The sequence below is a fragment of the Drosophila pseudoobscura genome, chromosome X (genome assembly GCF_009870125.1).
Source record: "Drosophila pseudoobscura strain MV-25-SWS-2005 chromosome X, UCI_Dpse_MV25, whole genome shotgun sequence".
Lineage (NCBI taxonomy): Eukaryota > Metazoa > Arthropoda > Insecta > Diptera > Drosophilidae > Drosophila > Drosophila pseudoobscura.
Window position 1 is genome coordinate 9,520,523 of NC_046683.1, and position 16,065 is coordinate 9,536,587.

At 43.2% G+C, this 16,065-nt stretch overlaps 1 protein-coding gene and 1 long non-coding RNA gene across 3 annotated transcripts in view; one reads left to right on the forward strand and one right to left on the reverse strand.

Moving 5' to 3' along the window:
* Nucleotides 1-16,065, forward strand: part of Tlk (Tousled-like kinase) — a 98,115-nt gene that overhangs the window by 31,768 nt on the left and 50,282 nt on the right. The window lies entirely within an intron of this gene.
* LOC117185164 (uncharacterized) lies at nucleotides 1,105-2,472 on the reverse strand. The gene is made up of 2 exons (XR_004470716.1): nucleotides 2,182-2,472; nucleotides 1,105-2,031 (listed from the first exon to the last, which is right to left on the reverse strand). It is a non-coding gene; the product is annotated as an uncharacterized lncRNA (long non-coding RNA).

Below are 16,065 nucleotides of genomic sequence, written 5' to 3' on the forward strand. Positions count from 1 at the left end.
AGCGACAGAGAAAGAGCGAGCGAGCCACCACAAGAGAGCGAACGTGTGAGGTATTGCGGTTGTTTATTGTTTTTACTGGCCGCTGGGGGGCGCTAATTTGCTTGACGGCGTCGACAAGCTTAATATGAGGTGGGTTACAGTGGAAATTCTCTAAAGTGCACAAACGAAAAATGCAATAAAATTCAATTAAATTAAAGCAAGCCATATACATATATATTTTTATCAAAGACATCTCCCAGTTCTCTGCCATCTCTTTTTTGTCACTCACCATCGAGTGAATACTGTATTCGTTTTTGCCATATGATTTATGGATAAAACGAGACAGCTACGACGACTACACTGCCATCAAATGTTGACAAATATGTATATATTTTGTTTTTGGCAGGCCAATTAACATGATTTATACAATTATTCATAATACATGCGAGTATACAACCGCTTTGTATTCCCTCTTTCCGCCCCATCCCGTAAACCCTTAAACATTCAATTATCAGAGTTTTTTTCGGTGTTTCTCTTTCTCTGGGAATTTAGTTGGTTTTGCTGTTTTTTTTTCTTTGCTCTTTGCCTTTGCTTATCTCGTTTTGTGTCCTGCTTGTTGCTGTTGCTGTTGCTGATTTCTTTCCGACTCGTTATCCGGTTCTGGGCCCCCGGGGCGGGAGCGGAGCGGTACGGAGGGTCGCCTGGGGTTCTGTTCGGATGGTTTGGTTTGCCTGCTCGCCTTTCCTCGGCACCCAGCACTTGGCATACGCGTCATACAACAAAATTTGTGCAAATTTCGCTCATAAACCGAGTGTAGGCGAATATCTATTTGAATATCTGAATATCGTCTACACAGATTACACACCAAAGAAGGCCACCAAAGTGGAGCCCGGCATTTAAAGAGTTTAATTTTCGTTTCGGTTAACATTTTAGAAGCTGCTTACTTCTAATGGCAACGGTAAAGCTTACCGAAACCAGAGAGCCGTCGAGAAAGAGAGCCAAATTATAACAGTTTCTATTTTGTGTCGCTCTGGGTTGTCAAATTCTAACCAGTTAAGTGGAGAATATTTGAGCGAAACGCTTGTTGTCAAGAGAAACCGTTTTCACAAGAAAAAATATTCCACCAAGATGGCAAAAAATATTTATTTTTCTGCTTAGGATAATTCTATAAACGTATACCAATTAATTTGTTTGTATTATTAGAACTCTTGACAACCCTACAATCAATTCCTCTCTCTCTCTATCTCTCGTTTTGTCGCTCGCTCGGTGGCCCACATACATGTCGGCTCGGCTCTCCTCTCTGCCGACACGACGCTTTGCGGCGAGACTCGACTCTCTTGCTGCTCCGCCTGTTTCCCTGTTAAATTGGCGGTTACACGCGCGCGTCAGGTACACGGATGCACCGCACACCAAGCGCAGACGACGGCACACGCATCGGTTAGACGCTGTCGCGGCATTCTGTTTCCTATTTTTCCCCAATTGGGTGGTGGTTGTTTGGCTGGCTATCGTATCGTATCGTATCTGGTCGCTTCGCTCGGTTCGGGTGTCCCCAGGTCTGGTGCCGTGGTTCCGTTGATTTGCTGCTTATCAGGCGACTCATCGATTTTTTTTTTTTCTTCAGCTGGTGCTGGTGCTCTCTCGCGCTCGCCGAGTGGACCAGCCACTCTCTCATTCTGCTTGCTCTCTTTGCTGTGTTGTTTTGCATTGCCTACTTTCATATGTATATTCTGCCACCCTCTCTGATTCGTTTGGCTCTCGTTCTCTCTCACTCGCGCTTGTCCACTCTCTCCCGAGCTGCTGCTGCTTGCTGTTTCTGCCGACTGCTCTGCTGGCAATTGCTGTGCGCCTGTTCTTTCCCTCGAATATCGAATCTCGATTTCGACGAGATTTTGTTACTTACGACAGACAGTCGTCCCAAGTCCATCCATAACTGCTCAGCTCTGCCACTGATCTCTCTCTCTCTCTCTCTCTTTCTCTACCCATCGCTCTGTCTCGCTCGTGTGTACATTTGAAATTATTTATTTATTATATAGATTACAAATTCCTTGTTGCCTAAAGCAAAAGTGGTTTGAAAAAAAAAATACAAAAAAAAAAACAAAATATAATAAAGAGAGAAACGGAAAACACCGACTGACTGGGTCGGGTCTACCCGGGTCTGGAATTCGTCGTCGTTGTCGTCGGTCGTCGCACTCACTCACTCACCTTCACCACAAAAACCTCACCACGGAGACGACGACCACGACGACGACAACAACATATGTTGACCGTCGTCTCTCTCTCACTCACTCATTTGCCATATTTAATTCTATTTAAATGAAAACGAACTGAAACCGATTACAATCCCCTCCCCCCGTGGCGCACGACCACGAGTCAATCCGACCAGACCCGGGCCAGACCCAGACCCAGACCCCGGCCAGACGTGCAAGCAAGCGTCGCGCCATGCAGCCAGCAAGCAACTGAATTGATAACAACACCCGATCCGACCCGACGAACGACAGCGACGACGACGACGGCAACGACGACGCCTGCGACGGCAACGAACCCCAACATTTCCCCAACTACAACGACAGCGAGCAGCGGCAGCGGCAGAGGCAGAGGCTGGGGCCAGCGCCACTCAACAGTCAAGTGCTTTGCTTGCCTCAGCCAAAGCAGCGTGTGAAATATTTCCCATACAGTGAAATAGGAGGGCAGCAAAAAAAAAAAAAACCACCGAGAAGGAAAGTCGACGATTAGGATACCCCTTTGCAGAGCCATAGGGAAGGAAAACCTATGAAATTATAGGATTTTTTAGCATACAGTGGCCACTAGTGTGTGTAAATATATTATTTATTATGTTCATAGGGTTCTTAGTCATTAAATGCCCCTCTATTTATTGAGGGGTATCCAAAATACACACACACAACAAACAAAATAGCAACAAAACGAAAAGTAAAACCGACAGAAACAGCAAAAGCAACAACAAAATTGCAAAGCTCTCAATGTGCGCGCGCCCCCCAAAGCACACGGCGAAAAGCGTTGAATGAATGCTTAAACAGCAACACCGACGAACACCAGAACGCACACACACACAGACACACACTATACAGACAGTGGAAGCCAGCCAGCCAGCCTCTCCACACAAATCCGAAACCAGAACACATGATTAGCCTAGTAAAACGAGGCATTGGTGGGCGTACGGGGCGCGGGCGCACGCTAAGCAAAGCTTTTGGGACGGGAGTTGTGCTCTCAACGGAAAAAACAGCCACAGCAACGAGATAGCACAGTGGGACTAAAGCAGAAGTCGACAAATAATAAGCTAACATTTATTTAAGCACACAAATAGTAATAACAAATTGTTACCAAACAGTGGACAGTGGAGCTACAGCTGGCGTTGAGTGTTCAAATGTATATAAATATATTTAACTCGAATGATTCATGGGAGCAATAATAAGTAACCCCATAACTTTATGATCAAAAAATTGGAATTATCCTTTAGTAAATATTTTAATAATATTTTGTTAAAAAAAACTTCAATCAAAGCTATTCAAATTATTAAAGGGGGGAAAAAAACTATAAATCCCCATAACTTTATTATCAAAAATCTTGAGTTATATTTTAATTAATATTTAAATAATATTTTTTTAAAGGAAAAGACATCCATTTGCAGCCACAAACGTGTTTTAATCTGAAAAAGAAAAACCAAAATATCTATTATTTTTCAGACATTTTGATAAATAATGATAAATGAATAATAATAATTGCAATAATCCCCATTCAGAGTCCTGCTTCAGCTGTTATGCATTGCCCCAATAAGTATGCTAGTCCATGGCATAGCCCTTGGCCGATTTGACCCACTGTGCGCCACTGTCTGCCCGCTCAGCTATTCCATTCCTTTTGTGCGAGCAATTGAAAGAAGCGAAAAACAAAAAAAAAAACACAAAAAAAAACCGGTTGCACTGTTTACCGACATTTTCCGCTACGTTGGCAGAGCGCACTCAAAGCAAGAGAGTGATTGTCTGTGCGAGGAGTGTGCGAGGGAGAGTGACAGAGCGGGCGATGCGATAGCTGGCGAGGAAGGTCGTCGTCGTTGTCGTTGTCGTTGTCGTTGGGCATGCCGAACAAGTGCTCGTGTCGTCGTTTGCCCCGACGTCGTCAGGCCATAACCGGAAGGTCGCCTTTACCACAACATTTATTATGGAAAATCGCGTAATCACTGTCGTATCACATTTTTTTTTTCTCGTCGTTGTTGTTGCTTCGCTCGCTTGCTCTCTCAAGTCCCGTCCCTGTTGGGTTTCGTTCGTTCCCGTACGGTCGTTCCGTTCCGTTCGGCTTCGTTGTTCTTCCACACCACCTCGCCTCTCTCTCTCTCTTTCTGTCTCACTCTGTGTGTCTGTTTCCCTCTCCCTTGCTCTTGTGCCTGGTTTTGGTATATTTTTAGCAGCAGACGACTTCAAACTTGTTGCAAGTTGTTGCTGCCTGTTGGCGTGTGTTTGATGTGCGAACTCTGTGCAAACTTTATGGTTTTTGTTGTTGTTGGTTTTGCTATTCCTTTTTGCTTGTTCTTCTTCGGGAGTACACTTTTTTTTTTTGTATTTTTTTTCTACATTAAAGCTCTCTTTCTTATTTTATGGCACATTTTGTTGGGTTCGTGGCTGATTAAATGGAAAGAAAAATTCTGCCATGGTACTTCCTTTCTCTCTCTCTCTTGCTTTTTGGGTTTGCGGCTAATTTTTTGGGGGAAGCTTTTTTGTTGTTGGTTTTTCTAATAAGTAGCGAAGCGGAGCTTTACCTTTACACGGTGGGCGGGTGGGCGGTTGGGCGTGGGCGTGGGGGGGGTGCCGCATTGGAGGGCCGAAAATTTACGCGCACACCCACACATTGACGCAGACACAAGTTCCAGTTCCATGGAAGCCGCCACCGCCACCGCCGCCGCCGTCGCTGCCAACGTAAGCTAACGGCATATTCCAATGCAATTTTATTCACTGCAGAGGCGTGGGCATGTGGGGGGGGAGGGGGAGGCGCAGCCCATGGGCGTGGGTGTTTGTGTGTGCGTGGGATGGGTACAGAATTGTCCGATGGGGTTTCTGGTTCTGCCGAGGCCAATGGGTGGTTGGGTGGTTGGGTGGCACTGTCGCCCGGCCATGGGCGTAGCTGCAGTTTTGGTGGTTGCTTCCCCGGGAAATACCGTTAGGTTGTATATGTATATATCATTTTCTTTCGTTCTGTTTTTTTTTCTTGCCCTGGAAAAGTGCTAGGATTTTTCCTCCTAGTGTTGCATTCGCCCCCCCCTTGGGATGTGTGTGTGTGTGTTGCATTGGAAGGCAGTGCTCTGAGGCCTGCCAACTTCAGTGGCATGCTGCATGCGTGGACAGTGACGCCACCCCCTCCCGCCCCGGTACCAAACTGACCCGTAATCGTATGTTTATTCCAATGTCCAGGGCCGTAATAGTGGCAGTCTCTCCCCCTCCCCTCCCCTCCCCTCCCATCGGTTGTTTGATGATTTGCAAAGTGGATTTTGTGTATTTGACGATTGTTCGACTTGGAACTACTGCTAGTGCCATGCAGTTCTCCTACTCGTTATTGTTGGATATATTTTGCAAAAACTGGTTTACTGTTGGCTGACTACAGTCTCTCCCTCTCCCTCTCGCTCTCGCTCTCCCCCTGTCTCTTTCGCACTCCTGCAAAAGCTCTGCATCTGTGTGTGTGTGTGCGTGTAACCCTTTTAAGCTTGGATTGCTCTTTGCACTTCCTTGCATTGCATTGCCCAATAATACATATGCACTTTGCCTTCCCTTTATTGTATTTTTTTTCTTCGTTTTTTCTGCATTCTTTTTTTCCTGCATCTTTTGGTTCTGTTTCTTTGTCGCTCACTCAATTTCAAGGCTTGTATCGATAAGTGGCCGATAGTTTATCGATTAAAAGTGTGGAAAAGCAGCTAAATCGGTGGCAGGCCTCTTAGGCCTCATAGATGTACGTTTTAATTGCCTATCGAATGGTGGACAATAAATAATCGATCACTCGTTTAAATGGCACCAAAAAACACCTGTTTTTATGGCCTCTAAATTTGTTATGCCACTCCAGTCGAAAGATTGGAAACCCCACCTTTTACATTTCGTATTATTACATCTCACAGATGATATCCATTATGGGGCATTCTTTATTCATGGAATCTCCAGGGCACACGGTTCCCTTAGAAGATTATTCATATTCCTGCCAAGGACCATACAATTACCAAAATGTCACCAATGACTGTGTATTTTGTTGCTGAATTCTGGGGACCGACTCGGCTGCCCAGGATATTGATGGACAGACGAAGACCATTGTACGAAGCATTGAAATGGAATATCTTTAGATTTAGTTTTTGCATATTCTTTCTAGGAATTTGTGGCCGTTTCTTTATGATGAATTCACACGACATGTGCCCCCCCCTAGGATAGAGCTTGAAGGACAATTAGAGAGAGAGAGGGAGAGAGAAAGAGAGAGGTTTCACTGTACATATGTACATGGTAGTACATTGAGAAGGTATCGTCTTGCGCCAATTATAATTAGCAACGAAAATGGCCGAAAATTTGCAGGCCCTCCCTTGTGGGGCGCCAAATGATTTTTGGTTAACAGTCGAGAAGCTCTATCCACTACCACTCTTGCATATTTCATGCACAGATACAGATACAGATACAGATACAGATGTATCCGTTCGTATGTGGTGTGGGGTGGGGTGAAGGGGGGGGGGGGGGGGGGGGGTGCCGAGGGGGGTTCTGTGTGCGTGTTGAGTACTGTACACAAGTTTTGCAGTCACAGAGTCCATTTTGCTACACTTAAAGTGCGCGCCCGTTGTAGCCAAGCAGCCAACAGCCAACATCTTTGTTGTTGTATGTGCGTGTGGCATGTGGAATATTATGCGCCGCGCGCATATACACACACACACAGAAACACACACACACAGAAACACACACACACACGTAGAGAATGAATCCCCCAATCCAATCCACAAAACGACGCATGCCGCGCAATGCGATTGCGACGTCGTCGTCGTTGTCGTTGTCGTTGTCGTTGTCGTCGTCTCGTGGTTGTCGTTGTCGGCCACTTCATCATCGACAAGCAGCAGCAGGCAGCAGTTTGCCAGTTGCCAGGCAGGCAGTTGGCTAAAACAAAGCAGAGCTGGCTCTGGCTCACTGCTCGAACCCGAACCTGGACCTGGCCCTGGACCCCCCCCCTCCCCTCTCGCAGCAGTGGCATCAGGACTCGCTGCTTGCTGCTGCTGCTGCTTCCACCATTTCTCTCTGCCTCTGCTGCTGCCCAATAATACAACAGCGGCAACGCCAATGACAGCCCAAAGTGCTCTTGTTGTTGCTTGTTGCAAGGAGAGTACCCTCGAGAATGTGCCACCAATTTGGTTGCTGCCTGCCTGCCGCCTGCCTGCCTCTGCTGGTGGCATGATGGACTAAATCTTGTTGCATATTTGATAACATTACGCTGACTGCTGGCAACACTATTCATCGATTATTTAGCGTTGGACTTTACAGATTTTTTTGGGGGGGGGGATTAAGGAGGACAACATTGGGGGTAACATTTTGGATGTTCTGTTCGCTGAGTCGGTCCCCTGAAGTTCAACAACAAAACAACTTTTTGGTGAATATATCGATATCTTTTCAATCGAATCGCTTGTATCCTTTTGCTTATGGTACCTTTTGGGTACCATATTTTCCAGGTAATACCCTACTTCGATGCTCTCACATGGCATTCCTTTGGCTGCTGCAGGCACACAAGAGTTGCCACCTTCTTCTGCTTCTTCTTCTTGTGCTGCTGCTGCTTCTCATTTGCCTAGTGAATGCTTGCTGCCACACGGTTGAAGAGAGTGGAGTGTGGTGGCTGTGCGATGGATGGGGCCTGGATGATGGGTAGTAGTCCTATGTGTGTGTGTGTGTGTGTGGCAAGGTGTGTTAGGGAGAGGGGGGGTAACCACGATGAGGCCGCGAATCTCTCTGACGACGACGAAAACTCACTGAAAAACGATGCGAAATGGTTAGGCAAGGATGAGGGTTAAGGGGAAGGGGGTGGGGGGCTCTAAAAAAATATATATATTGCAACAACAACAACAACAACGGCGTGGGGGCCTGCTACGCATTTGGAAGTTTTTAGCTAAGTTGGCAAGGCTGCTGCTGCTGCTGCAAGCAGTTTGTGTGTGTGTGTGCCCCTAGCCCTCCCCCTCCCCCCTCCCCCAACCCCCACACGCACACACACACTTATACATTCAACCCATTTTGTGTCATACTCCCTCTGTGTCTGTCTCTCTCTCCACCTCTACCTCTACCTCTCCCTCTCCCTCTCTCTCTCTACCATTTGTTGTTGTGTTTGCCGTTTTCTTTGGGCTGCTGTTGCGTCGCTGCTGCTGCTGCTGCCGCTGCCGCTGCTGTTGCGTTGCCTCTGCCGCTGCCCATGTGCCTCTGCTGACGCGCTGTTGCTCTTTGCATTCGTTCGTGCAGCAGCAGCAGCAGCAGCAGCGCAGCAGCAGCAGCGCAGCGACCAGCATCAATTCAGTTTCAGTTTCAGTCGCAATTCAAACGCCATCAAAATCAAAACGGTAACACACGAAAAAGCATAACAAAAGCCCATAACAGCCCAACAGCACATGCAACAATCAATTCAATGGGTTAATTAAGTGCAACACCAACAAAAACAAAAACACACCAACAAACGGAAATCGGAAAAAAATACGCAATAAAACCCAAAAAAGAAAAAAAATATATATAATGTTGCAAATCCTTCTAAAAAAATATTTTTTTTAATGTGAACTAAACAAAGAAAGAAAAAACAAAGAGAAGAGAAGATAAGGCGAATAATGCGAATGGAAGTGGAAAGTGCCAAAAAGAGTGAAACACAAAAATCTCTAGTGTAATGTGCAATTTGTTTAAACAATTTTCAACAACAAAAACAAAAAGTAAACAACAGTGCAAGAGAGGGAGAGGGCGAGAGCGAGAGGGAGAACAAGCGCCGACTGCGATTCAATTATTTGTTGTTTTTTTTCCCGTGTGCATGTGTGTGTGCGTGTGTGTGTGTGTGTGTGTGTGTGTGTGAGTGGAATAGAAATATGCAAAAGCAAAACAAAATCTAGCAAAGTTATACATAAGCGAAGCAGATAAAGCGATGGACACAGACGACTGGAAAACAACAACAACAAATATGTGTGCCAAAACACACACACATACAAAATCTGTGATCGAAAGGTTTTTCCAATCCCATTTAGGGTCCACCCAAAGAGTTGCACCTCCTAATTTCAGGCACACAATTTACCCTTATCGTAAGAGGATTCAATGGGTGGGGGGGGGCTCCGGGCACCCTTGCCTAAGAGGATTCAGGCTTTTCCACTTCTACACAGACGTAAGAGGATTCTCCAGCCCACACGCACACAAATGCCCCCTTTCGAGGCCGAGATTTGCACTCGTTCATACAGGTGTTTCAGGACCACATCCCGCCTGGCACGATCCTGCCGAGCCTTAAGCCCCTGTTGCTTCCCACTGGAACATTTTCAGCCATGAATCATGGTTTAGGGGGCGAATTTGCTGCACACTTTGAAGGATTATGAGGCTTTGAATACTCCTTAGTACGTTTTGCAGATAAATACTTAAGTCCCTCTTCATTTCCTATCAAAATTGGAAGAAAGGTTGTTAAACAATGGAATGGAAGCTTAATTAATGAAATATCTATGTGCTCCTAGATTTACTATAAAAACCACTGCTTTTGAATCATCGTAGGATCAAATCACTGGGGCAATAATAGTATCGAACATTCACTGCTTTTCATATAAAAGCCACTGCTTGATCAACTGTTTTTCAGATGAAAAAACTGCTTAACTGCTTATCAGCTAGTGGAATTCAATCAGTCCCTGCACTGCTTACATGCCTGATAGTTGCATGATCGTACACGCACTGCTTGTGATGGTCGGGTTATCTGCTTAGGCACTGCTTGATGGGTCCAATCACTGCTTGGTCGGGTCACCTGTTGGATGAAATTCTCTCTGTCTGGAACTTCTTTCGGTTATCTATGGAGCCCAATAAATCCCAAGTCCATCCAATTTTTCCAGGAGGAATTGGATTTTAATAATATAATTTAATATTTACTAGTTTATATTTGTATTTATTTGAAATTCTTTTGAAATTATTTGCCATCCAGCAACAACCTGTTTGAAGGACGCCTCTCAGGGGCTGAATTCCACGAATTTCCTATAAATATTCTATGCAATTTTTCTCTTTCAATTTTATTCCACAGATTTCGTAGAATTTATTCTTTTTTATCTGTAAGGAATTTTGTTATTTTCTTTAGAAAAGCTGTCTGTCGCTCTCGGTTTTCCATTGGCCCTTATATTTGTGTTTCTTTCTTTTGAATTTTTTCCTGTCAGCAAGGAGATAGAATTTTCCCAGCCCCTCATCCGCATAAGCTTTTTCCTGGAAAGAAAAAAAAAAAACTTTCCCTGCCGTCAGAAGGAAATTAAAATAAATTAAAATAAAATAAAAATAGCGAAAGAGAACCCTTTTATTTTGTTGTTGTGCCAACGTGGCGTTGTGGACGAAAGGACGAAAAAAATGTGAGAAAATGTATAAAGAAAGATACAAAAAAAAAAAGAGTGGGTTGATGGGGGGGGGAGATACATAGATAGAAAAGCGAGAAAAATGGTTGTCCAACACCCCAGAAAAATGCTGGCTGGCTGGCGTGCTCATGAAATGCTGTGTTCAGAGCTTTGCTTTTGACGCCGTTTTTCGGGGGTCTATCTATGAGTATCTTTTGCAGAGCTGGCTCTTGCCTCATCCCCCTCCACACACTCTGATGGTCCCCTCCTGATACCACCGTTTTTTTTCGCTCTCCGTTTTGTGTATCTTTTGTGCGGGCTGAAAAAATTGTTTATATCTCGAGAGTTGTGTATGGAAATGTATCTGTATCTCTAGCTAGCTGTTGGTGTGAATATACTATGTGTATCTCATCAGCAAGTATCTATGTATCTGTAAGCATGTCTCGAAACAAATCACGTATTTCTGTAGATAACGGTTCCAGCGATCGTCTCGCAGCGTCTGTATCTGTTGGATACATACAGTACATAAATTGATATCAATTAACGTGGCCCAAATCCACATATGAATCAACCAAAAGATGGAATCAAAGACCATAGGAAAACCCATCTACCATTCCAGAGACCATTCCATCGACCATTCCAGAGACCATTCCAGAGACCATTCCAAAGACCATTCCAGAGACCATTCCAGAGACCATTCCATCCAGCATTCCAACAATCCAATGAACAGCAAAACCGAAACCATCCGTCTGGCCCACTGTACAGTGGATACTCCGCTTAAGAGAGTGCAAATTACTTGAAACTAAAACTGAATGGCTCCTCGATGCCCCCAATTAAGGCATGGTAATCACCCTAAACTAACTAAAAGTTTCCCCCTAAACTCGTGAAAGTTCCACCTTCGAACAGAGTTCCCTTAAGTGGACTTCTTGTTCAAATCCAAGGATCACTGTTCAAAGTTTCTTTTTTCAAAACAACAACAAAAAATTGAGGGTTTTATCAAATACCTTTTGGTATTTCCCAACACAAAACTCAGAAAGAAACAACCTTTTTTATAGTATTTTCTGGTATTACTTCTATAATTTGTGTAGTATTTTTTCTATTATTTTTCAGTTATTGTTTCAAGTATTTTTTTGGGTATTTGATTACATATTGCTTGGTGTAGTTTTTCTAGTATTTTGATACTATTTCTTCTAGTAGGTATTTGTTGTAATTTTTTGGTATTTTTCAATACCCCATTATTTTTCTGCTATTTTTTTTTTTAGTATTTTATGTGTATTTGTTTTATTTTCTACAATCGTTAGGATTTTAATTTTTTGAATAAAAAATAATTAAGAAATACAAATTAATTTTTGAGTATTTCCAGTATAATTTTTGCGTATTTTGAAATATGGAGAGTGTATATATCTCGTCAGAACTAGGAACATATGTCTTGTATGTGGAAGAGCAGTTTTCTATGCCTTAGGCTTGCATATTTTTCCCCAATATTCCCAGGAGCTATGTAAATATTTCTTAAAATGGAATACAAAATGTTATGGAATATGAATTGCGTACGAAGTCGAGCGACATTCGAGACGAGTGACCACTGTACTGAGGGGCTGCCAACGCTGTTGCTGTTGATGGACTGGAACCAGCCAGAGTTGCCTCCACTCTTCGCACTGTCATGGGGGCATGCTGCTGCAGATGCTTTTTTCTTTCTTATTAGAATTAATAGACAAAACTCCAGCAGATACACAGACACAGATACAGATACACGCAGACACAGGCGTTGAGGTTGATGATGGTGGCGAAGGGGGGAATTTGGACTAAATTTAATGCTCAGTCGCTGTCGCTGTCTCTGCCCCTGCCCCTGCCTCTTTTCTTTCTCTGTCTCTGTCTCTGACTTGTGTCTCTCTTTTCCATTTTATTTTATTTTTCCTTCTTTTTTGTTTGTTTGTTCTTCGCAGCATTTTGCACTCGAGCTCCGAGTTCGAGTTCGAATTCGATTTTGGACTCAACTCCGAACGTAAAATGAGCGAGAAATTATCAGAAACGGTGTGTAAGGTGGGGGGATAGGCAGTTGACACTCGGTTAAATCGAGCGACCGATGGACGCCGCAAAAAAAAAATACCAAACCAAACCAAAACCAAACCAAAAAAATTTGTCGTGTCTCTGAGCCTCAAAGCGTATACATATCTTTGTGGTGCGATGTATAGTATATAGATTTATATCATGGAAATATATATTATATGCACACACGCACACAAAAGACATACATACATATGTCAAAGCCCCCGAAACGATTGGCGTGTGTATACATAATTTTTGTGTGTTATTGAAGCTTCCGAAAGGCACTTCCCCTTCACACAAAAAAAAGCAGGAGAAAAAACCACTAAACCAACAATTGGAGCACAGAATTTTTGGATTGTGGGATGGCCTATTGAATGATCTTAAATCACGGTGGGAAGTATAAGGAAGTCCATTGAAAACTCGAGAAAATATATCCTATATTTTAGCCTACATATGTATCTGGTCTAGCCTCCTTGTTAACAGACTCTCAGACTGCCTCAAACTAAGGCAGAAGCCATCCATCCATAGGTTGATTTCCTTTTAAATCTGGAATATTCCTTTTCTGTTTATCAGCGCAGAAACTTAAGGAAAGCCAGAAAGGGAGTAGTCGGGTTTCATCTATAACCTTTTGGTATTAACATAGAGTATTTTTATGGAATTTTTTTGGATTGGTTTTTGGTATTTCTAGAGCAATTACATTTTTTTTATTCATAGTATTTTTTAAATATATTTTTCATTAAATATTTTTCAAATTTATTTTCTATTTTTATAGTATCTAATACTTGGTTTTTCTAGTAGTTTCTGTGATATATATATATTTTCAGTATTTTCTGGTATATTTATAGCCTATTTTTGTAATTTCTTTTCTAGTATTTTGGTCGCAAATTCTTGTAAATTCCAGAAAATAGGAGCGTATTTATAAATATTTTCCGGTATTTGATCTAGTATTATTATGGCATTTAATATAGTATTTTTCTAATATTAAATCTAGTATTTTCTGTTATTTCATCAAGTTTTTTTCTGGTATTCAATCTAGTATTTTGTGGTATTTAATCTAGTATTTTTCTGGGAAACTTTTGTTTTTGTAAACAAAAGTGTTTAACAACAAATATGTTCAATGAACCAAATCTCATACGATATATTTTACCCCCCAAGGTGTCGAAAAGTCGGGAAAGTCTTTGAAAGCAAAGCTCTTTTAGGATCGAGTTCATTGAACCGCCGAGCCCGAGTAGATCTGAGGATCTATTGGGAGTTTTTCCACCAGCAGCTACCATCGTGTGTGCACCAAGTGGCGAGGGGGGAAGCCTCTTTATGGTTGAACTTCTGTTAAAGTTTTGCTGTCATCGTTTTCATAGCTTATCGGTTGTGCGGCCGGCCTACCACTGCCCTGCCCGGCCCGGCCCGGCCCCGCCCCGCCCGTCTGCCTGCCTGCCTGCCTGCTGGTGCTGCTTATTTTACTTCTTCTTTTATTTTTTTCTGCTTGTACAGTGGCAAAATATGACTTGAACCGGTTCAATGTTGGAGCTTTGACTCTCCTCGCTCCACCCTCTCCCTCCTCTTCTCCTCACGCTTGTCGCTTGTTTAGATACAGATATACATTATGTACAGAAGTCGATTGCTGTTGTTGTTGGTGCTCTGAGATACGGGAACTTGGAGATACATACAGACTGACAGACAGACAGACACAGACCCAAGTCGAAGATTCGCTTTGAGACGCTTCTGGATGCCTACAGTTTAACCATTTCATTATACATACATACATATACATATGTACATATGTACAGTATATACAATTATTTTTTATATATTTTTATTTATTTATTTTTTTGCAGTATATTATAGCGAAAAGTTTTTCTTTTGGGTTTCTTCTTGGTGTTTTGCTTTCGGCTCTTGTTTCGTTTTTGGCTCTTGCTCACCCACTCACTCTCCTCTCTCTCTCTCTCTCTCTCTCTCTGTGTGTCTTTCATTCTCCTCCACTTCCCATTATGCATCATTTATTCATGCACTCATTTGCACATGCTCTCCCACTCCCCCGCTCTTTCTCCCCATCCCTCTCTCCCCCTCCCTCTCTCCCCCTCCCTCTCTCTCTCTCGCAATTTGACATTACACATTCAGTCGTCGCCGTCAGAGGCTCTCTGTTTTACTGGTGTTTTTCTGTTGTTATTTTCGCCTCTTTAATTTGTAAAAATAAAATACATTCCTTTTTTGTTGGGGGGGGGGGGGGGGGGGAGTAGCAGCAGGAAAACGAAAATTAAGGGAAAAACAGAATAATTTTCGTGGGGGTTGGACGCGCCCACCCGGACCCCTCAAGAGGGTGGATTGTTAATTCGTTGTTAATTGTTTTTCACTCTGTTCTAATGAAACGAATATGGAATCCCGAACAGAAGCATCCCTTCTGCTTAAATTAATTTATTTTTAGTACACTTCTCTAATCAAACTCGAATCTGAGTGTGTTTTTCAAAGATTTATTATAGTGTTTTTTGATCAGAAAATTGAATCATTCCCCCACGACGACGACACATTTGCTGAGTCAGCGAGAGACCTCGCCAAAATTTTCGAGTGTCAGACAAATATGTGAATGAGACACAACGGAAGAGTCTCGAGAGAAATGAGAAATCATCATTTTGCGGTGGGGAGGGGGGAGAGGTGACTCAGGCATTCAATAATTTCCACTTATGTATGTTTATGACATCAGGCGATTATTGTAAGGATTTGTAGATGAAGAACCAGCGAAATTCCTCCCAGAAGGCTTCTGGATTTCCACTTCCTTCCTGACCTATGGTCCGTGTCCATCCCTTTCAAACATCTTTTCGACTACGGCCATGCCAGGGCCAAATATTGCAATTTCTTTCCGCCTGACAACAACAACAACAACAACAACAACAACAGCAAGAGCAATAGAGCAGCAAACGGCAAGAGAGAAAAAGAGAGGGATGGCAGCAGCGGTAGAAGAAACAGCAACCGAAAGAGAGGTGCACGAAGAAGGAGATGGAGAAGTAGGCACTGGAAAAAGGCAATGGTTTGGTTTGTTTGTTGGCGTCGGCAGGGAGAGGGGGAGGGGGAGCAGGTGAAGGGAATTGAGAACAACAGTTATGCTAGAATTTTTGTTATTGCTTTGTGCTACACTTTTGCTCTTGCATATGCGTGTTCCTGTGTGTATGTGCGGCTCTGCTTATGTACTCCACCATCGCATATTCTTACCCTTTGGTGGAGAGAGACAGACACACAGAGATATGATGATTTTTAACAGATGTTCGTAAGGCCATCCGTAAACCCCAATGGGGCTTTATAGACTTTATATCGTATGAATTATATTCGCATGTTCTAGGGTATCTAATGATTCGAGTCGCCTGCAAGCAAGACTTCCTTTTCTTGCTTCTTTTTTTTTCTTCCCTCTGGCGTCCTATGAACGGTTCTCTTGCTGCCTTTCAATGCCTTTTTTGCGTATTCTCTTTATTATCCGTACATACATATATTTTGTTTGTGCGTCTGTGCAT